The sequence below is a fragment of the Leptosomus discolor genome, chromosome 7 (genome assembly GCF_034619465.1).
Source record: "Leptosomus discolor isolate bLepDis1 chromosome 7, bLepDis1.hap2, whole genome shotgun sequence".
In the NCBI taxonomy this organism is placed as follows: Eukaryota; Metazoa; Chordata; class Aves; order Leptosomiformes; family Leptosomidae; genus Leptosomus; species Leptosomus discolor.
The window spans coordinates 46,422,111-46,428,804 of record NC_141397.1 but is presented as its reverse complement, the minus strand read 5'-3'; positions in this window follow the sequence as shown (position 1 = coordinate 46,428,804).

The window sequence follows — 6,694 nt, the reverse complement described above, 5'->3', positions numbered from 1 at the left end:
TTAATTCTCCTGCTCACTATAGAAGGCACCGATGCATCATTCTGATCCTTTCCTACTATTAACCAGCAGGGTAATCACAAGTGAAATGGAAGTATCTCTGTATAGATAATGCCTGACTATACAGCCTGCGTGCTGCCTGCCTGCCCTATCTATTGAAGATTTTCCAGTGATCTGGCACATGATGAACTGGAATGATTTCTGATTTCACTCCTGACCCCCCTCATCACGCATGCATAATTTAGCGAGAATAATGAGCCAGATCATCATGTCTGCTATGATACACCAGCTGATGAAGTGGCCTATCATCTCCACAGCTAACAACGCATCCTGGTGCGAGCAGTGGTTTGAATGTCTTGGCTTTTACTGAGGCACTGAAACTTCTTGCATTTGATGTGAACTTTATGCTAATGCATTTCAATTCTCTTGATGTTCCTGTCAATATTCCAACTTTCACATCTGTGCCAGTGAGGAGCAAATCAATTAGGTTCCTAAAACTTCACAGGAATGATGGTTTCAAAGCAATTGCTTATAAACACGTTACTCAAGGAAGACTACTGGCAGAATATTGGTGGTATAGGTTTATCTTCCAGAAGGAAAAAATTCAGGCTTAAATATCTCTGTGTGCTTTGTCTGCCAGCCATACTTTCCCTTTTGGGGCTCTGTAACTACTATATGAGATTCTAATAGTATATAAAATACATCTTTTTGAAGAAAGAAATATAGATGAAATATCTGCCCAAATTCTGAATCGTATTGGTTTTTTTCCTGCTTTGTTAAATGGCAACTGTGGTAATGATCTTTCTTGAGGATGAAGTTTTACTAGCAGTGTACATTATACCAAGGTTTTCCTAAAAGCATGAAGCTGAATTTACACTTAAATTATCATTTGATTAAAAGTGGGATTATGTGAACTCACAGTAATGATCTTTCAGTGAGGGTTATTTCTCTCTCGTATCTCTGAGGGAAAGCTGGGAGGAACCCTCCCAGAATAAACAGGGTCACAGTATTGTGGTAAACCTCCCATCATTTCAAGAACTTGGGACAGTATTTATTGGAAATATAGTGTTGATACATGCCTGTGAAGTTACAGTGCATCCATTGCCCTTTCTTATGGTGGGGTGAAAAAATTCCTTTAGACCTCTTTTTGGTAAAAATGAGTCTGAATATTGTGATTTTTAATGACTTTTTAAAGGCTTTTTATAGAGGTTTAAAAACCTCTCTGCCAGCACTCGGCTGGACAGGAGAGAGGGGGGTCCATCTGCAAACCTCTGCTTGCTAAAGTCCCACTGCTCCACTGCTTTCTCTGTGCGGTTTTAGGAACTGTGCATATCTTTTGCCCCTTTGGGCATGTAGTTTACCAACACTGTGCTGCAGTCCAGAGCTTGGGACATGGTACTGTGGAGCCTGTCCAGCCACCTGAACAAGAAACAGCTGCTCTGCCTTCTTCAGACTCTCTGATTCTGGAGATAAATTGTTTTTCTTCCAGCTCTGTTTGGATGCCATCTTGAGAGTTTCTTCCCTGCCTGAGAAGACCCTGTAGATGAATGCCCACTCAGCAATATACGGATGTCTTGTGTGCCTCGAGTTACTGAAGCAGAGCTTCACTACTTTGTGCTGGGGAATTTTGGGATCCTTTGCTATTGTGCATGCTGTGCCTGAAACTCCGTCAGGTATCTCTGTCCCACACACTGTTAATCGACCACAGGACCAGCTGGCTTTTTACAGGCAGCTTGTTGTTCACAGTTTGCTGGCTTATGCTAGAGATGTAGCTTGGTGCAAACATAGAAAGTTCTCTGGAAAGAGTTGCCAGGTTATGTCCTTTGAGAATTATGATCGTGCTATGGGCTTTGTAATAACTTAACTTTGATACAAATATTATTTTATTAAGTTCGATGGGAGAACTAAACAAAATGTTTTTTGGGTAGTTATGTCAGTGTTAAGCTGCTTTCCCATGTTAATACCCCATAAATAAAAGAGTGACAACATATTCTTTGTTCAGAACCATATGCAGAGTGTTGCACAATATCCTTGGTTACTGCAGATGAGCTTTATTTTCTATGTTTTTTGATTCGCCATGGTCAGAGCATGAACAGCCGGGAATTGTGTCTCAGGAGCAAACAGCCCCCTAGGAGGGGGCAAGCCTGGTGGCTGCAGCAGGGTGGGCACAGTAGCAGAGGTGGCCATGGTGACCAGGGAGGGGTGTGTTGGCTCTGCTGGTGGTCGCCACTCTGGGTGTATGGTGGGTGCCGTGCCTGGCAAGAGGAGGAGCAGGTCTCGGTAAAGGTGCTCCCGCACCTCCACAGCGGTTGATGGTGTGCGGTGGAAATGACTGGCAAGTGCGGTGTTCCCTATGTCAAAATTGCAGCTGGTGGCTTAGGCTGGGGATCAGTGAGAGCTCAGCAGGGACTGGACATCTCTGTGCCCTCACCAGCTGACCGCCACCCCTTTGCTGGATTACAGTACTGGTCCGTTGGTGTGTCTCAGGGTCCCCGGGGCCAGCTGGTGAGACCTGTGTGCATCTCCTTGCTGCAGTGGTTGCTTACGTGGGCTTGCTGTGCCATGCCGTCCCCTCGTCCCACCCTGTAGGGCACAGTCCAGCACCGCAGCCCCCCTCTAGCTGTGAGCATGGTGGCAGCAACCCTGCTGGCTCACAGGGCTGGTCCTGTAACACCGAGGCTCAAAAGGAACAATTGGACTGCTGCCAGTGTTTAGATGCATGAGAGATCCCTAGTCTTCATGAGCCCTGAGCAGCAACAGTCAGCGAAGGGCTGCAAAGTGGGATGCTGGAAAGCAGCTATCCAGTGGGGCTAACACTGCCATGAACATCCTTGCCCTGATGCTTCAGGGCCAACGATTTCCAGATTTACGGGGGTATGCCCAAAAATAAATCATGTGCATGGAGCTGCTTTTGCAAGCAGGCAGCAGGCTCTGCTCAGAGTAAGTCTGTCTGTGTAGAGCTCCTTAAGTCTGTTATTCAAATTATTTCCACATTCAGCATAAAAGCAGTGAAGTGATGTAAGCACACTCGGGCATTAGAGGCAGCCCTAGGACCTCTCGCAGGCTGTGACCTCAGATGAGACCGGCATTTTTAGCTCATTTCTTGTGCTTCAAGTAAATGCCAGAAAAGTTGAGGGACACAGACAAAGTGCAGGAGGATACCAAAATGAGCTGCTGTCACCTGTGTGGCGAAGCTTTACACAGGCAGCAGGGCCTTGCTGTTCTTGCAGGATAGTACAGCCCTTATGAAGGGCTGGGTTCCTCCCTTTGCTCTCTGTTGGGCTGCTTGCCTTCAGATTTTGAACATCCTTCAAGTAAAAGTTGAACAAAGCTGCCCTCCTTGCTCAAAAGCTCCCAATTTGTGTCTGCTGGCAGCACGCTGCTGCTAATGGCAGCTGACGATGCCAAGCACCAGCAGATCTCATGGCAGTGCAGATGGAAAGTCCAACGGGGAGTGAGCACGTGCTCTCTGCCTCACTTTCCAGCTCCCAGCCGATGCAGTGCAGCTGCCAGTGCCAGGCAGAAGCCAGAGAGAGCCTGCAGCTCAGGAGAGGCTGAGCCGAGTTTCCACAGGAGGGGTCCAGCAGGCTCTCCTCCAGCTCCTGGCACCACAGAGGCTCCCCAGCACTGTTCCCTTCCTGGGGTGTTGCTTGTGTACTATCTCAACTCCACAGTCTGAAATGCGGTTTATATGTTCTGTATATTTTGCTTCTTCCCACTGTCCTTCAGTGAGGTCCTGGAATAAGCAGTAGCAGAAGGCTCCCAGTGTTTCTTCTGTAGGCAGGGGCCAGGAGGGATGGGATGTGTGCTTCTCCCTGTCATGGGCAGCTGCGAGACAGCCAGTTTCAGAAACTGGCTCTGTCTTTGGGGAGGTTTGCAGTGATGATGGCTCTTTTCAATGCCACTCATCCCAGCTGTGCTGCTTTCCTTCTTATGTCTGTATCCCTAATTTCTCCTCCTAACCCCCTGTCTCTCCCCGTTTCACCTGTTGTCCAATAGCTGGGGGCCAGCTGCGGTGGTGTGATCAAGTGTCTTCTGCAGTTGTGTAGGACATGCTGCGATGGAAGCAGGTACCCGTAGAAACACTGAAGGCTGCTCACACCACCCCTCCATGATGTCAAAGTGCTGCTCCACATCTGGATAAACCACTGTGAGGTTTTTAACTGAGTCAAAATGAGGAATTTTCTTTTTCCTTCCCATTCCAGATGTAAACATTTCCACTAAAACCTTCTCAAAAAACTCAGCATCAGGGAAACATCGAGCTTGGAAAAAAAATCTCAATGTGATTGATTTCAGTTCTGCAGCTTTACAAGCACCTGAAAATGAAAGGTTTGGAGGCAGAAAGCGCTAGGTAGCCGGTGGCTGCAGCTACCTGCAGTGCCCAGGAGACCTCAGAGCAGCAAGGAAGCAGCTGGCCAGGGTGCGGGGCCACTGGTGGAGCTTGCATGGCACTGGTGGCTGATGGTGACAGCTGAGCTTGGCTCCAACTTCATCAGGAATTAGATTAAAGTGAAATGCTATCAAGTTTGCCTTTCTAATTCTTGCTTTTTGGGGGGCACACACAAATAAGCATTTAACATATAGTGTGTGGAGATTTTAGTGCCTTTCGAAAGATTTAATACCAAGCCTGACTGGAAGTAGGTCAACTGAAAAATGAGTAAATTACACTTGCAAAAATGCATTAGGAGCTGCAGTGTGCATAAATCTAACTACCATTTAGCAGAGGTCCTAAGAAATTAGAAATTAAAGTTTTAGATAGAAAAGTTTTCCAGGCTGTGATCAGCAAAGCAGCCTCTGCCTCTGGGCTGTTTGCCTGCCCTGGTGTTGCTCTTCCACCTCTCTTGGAAAGCTGTGGGAGCAGTGTGCAGGGCACCTCATGACACAGCTTCGTGCGTCAGATCTCCTGTCTTTTTTCTTTAAAGGTTAGATTATTCCATACAAACTTATTTCTTGGTGCACCCTTTATAAAAAAAGATTAATGTTGCTACCACTACCGTTGTTCAGGGATAACGAGTGCTAGGCACTCTTCTGAAGATCAAAACCCGCAGGTTATGTTGATACAGCTTTTGGGCATCACCAGGGTTTGGAAGTTGGAAGCCTTTGAAATCCTTTCAACCTTGGTCACTGAAAAGCCAAACTCAAACTTCCAACTCTTGCTCTTCAAATTGCAGAAAATCAAGATTTTTCCTCTTCTCCCTCTCCTCCCACCTAATTTAAATGTTGTTCTCTTTTTCCCCCACTGTGGTTCTTGTTCTGTTGTCTGCCAGGCATGCTGTCTCCTCCAAACACATACAAAACTCGCAATGTATTTAAAAATAAATGTTTGTTATGCCCTGGCACCCATGCTCATCCAGCTCTCAGATTCATTTGAAAGGTAAGAAGAACTTGATTTTCTTTAAAAGGTAGCAGAAGACTGACTAGTAGTCAAGAAAATAGCTCTAAAAAGTGCCTCCCTTTAAACACCTTTGCAGGTGCTTCTTTTACTGACTGTATGCACTCTCAGCTACCCAGGCAGTGGAAGGTCCTCAGCATGTGCTGCTGAAATCAGTTAGACGAGCAAGTTTAAATCACAGCATGTAAGTACTTGTCTGTATTGCAGATATACCACTAAGCACCATCATTGGAAAGTCTCCAGTATGACCAAGGGCATTTAGGAAGGAAGATTTTTAATTGCTACGTAAGTTCATGTTATATTACTTTCATCAGTGGTAATGGTATGTAAGCCTAGAAAACTTCCGTTTAGGTGTTCATTGCTGTCAGATCTTCTTTTTGCTTGCATGGTGAGAAAATTCATCTTGGTACCACAGAAGGCAATGTGAAAAACCCACATCACTGTGTTAAGTCCTCTTGTAAGGCAAAACCACACTTTGAAATGTTGTCTGTCTTCATCTCCTCCTCCCTTTCCGCAGCTGTTATGCAGTAAGCTTGTCATCCTCCTTCTCACTGCATCAATTTCTAACGCAGGGCTGTGGGGTGACACCACCACTAAATTCTTCTTTCTGATCAAGGGGGAATTGTTTAGCTGAGATTTTGCTGATAATATCCTAAAAGAGGAGCAAATATGAAAACTGCAAAGGTGTTTACAAATGCAGCTTGGCTCCTGGACATAGCATACCTACGACCCTGAAGAGCAGGAGCTGCTTGTTTTGCCAGACTAATGGTTTGTGTGCTCTAAAGCTTTGGAGTCCTGACTGCTAAATGTACAGCAGGCAGCACAGGAGTGAGGAAACCCAATTACAGTTGCAGAGATTAATGTCCTGTCAGCTCATGGGATTGCTGTCCTTTGTAACCCACACAAGGCAATGGAGGCCTTGTAATAAAGTTCAACTGCTTACCAACACCCTGCTGTCACCTGTTTTCTTATGCCAGCTGCATTTTTTGGGAGTGGCTTCTGCTTTGCCTGTCTTGAGACGTTGGTCTGAACTTCCAAAATACTTTCTTATGCCTGAGCCCAGGGTTTGTATTTGTTTATTTTATACGTTTAGAGAAAAAAAAATGGTTTTAGGAGGGAGAGGAGCCATCCTGCACAGTTGCATTGTACTGACTTTCAAGCCTATATCTTTAATTCTCTACAAAACCATTAAAAGAAACCTATAGGAATTCTACTCCAGGTTAAATGCTGTCTCAACTGCAAGGAGGGAACTACAGTTGTAGACAGATAACAGTTTCTTTGTATTTTAAGTACATTTTCTCTCAC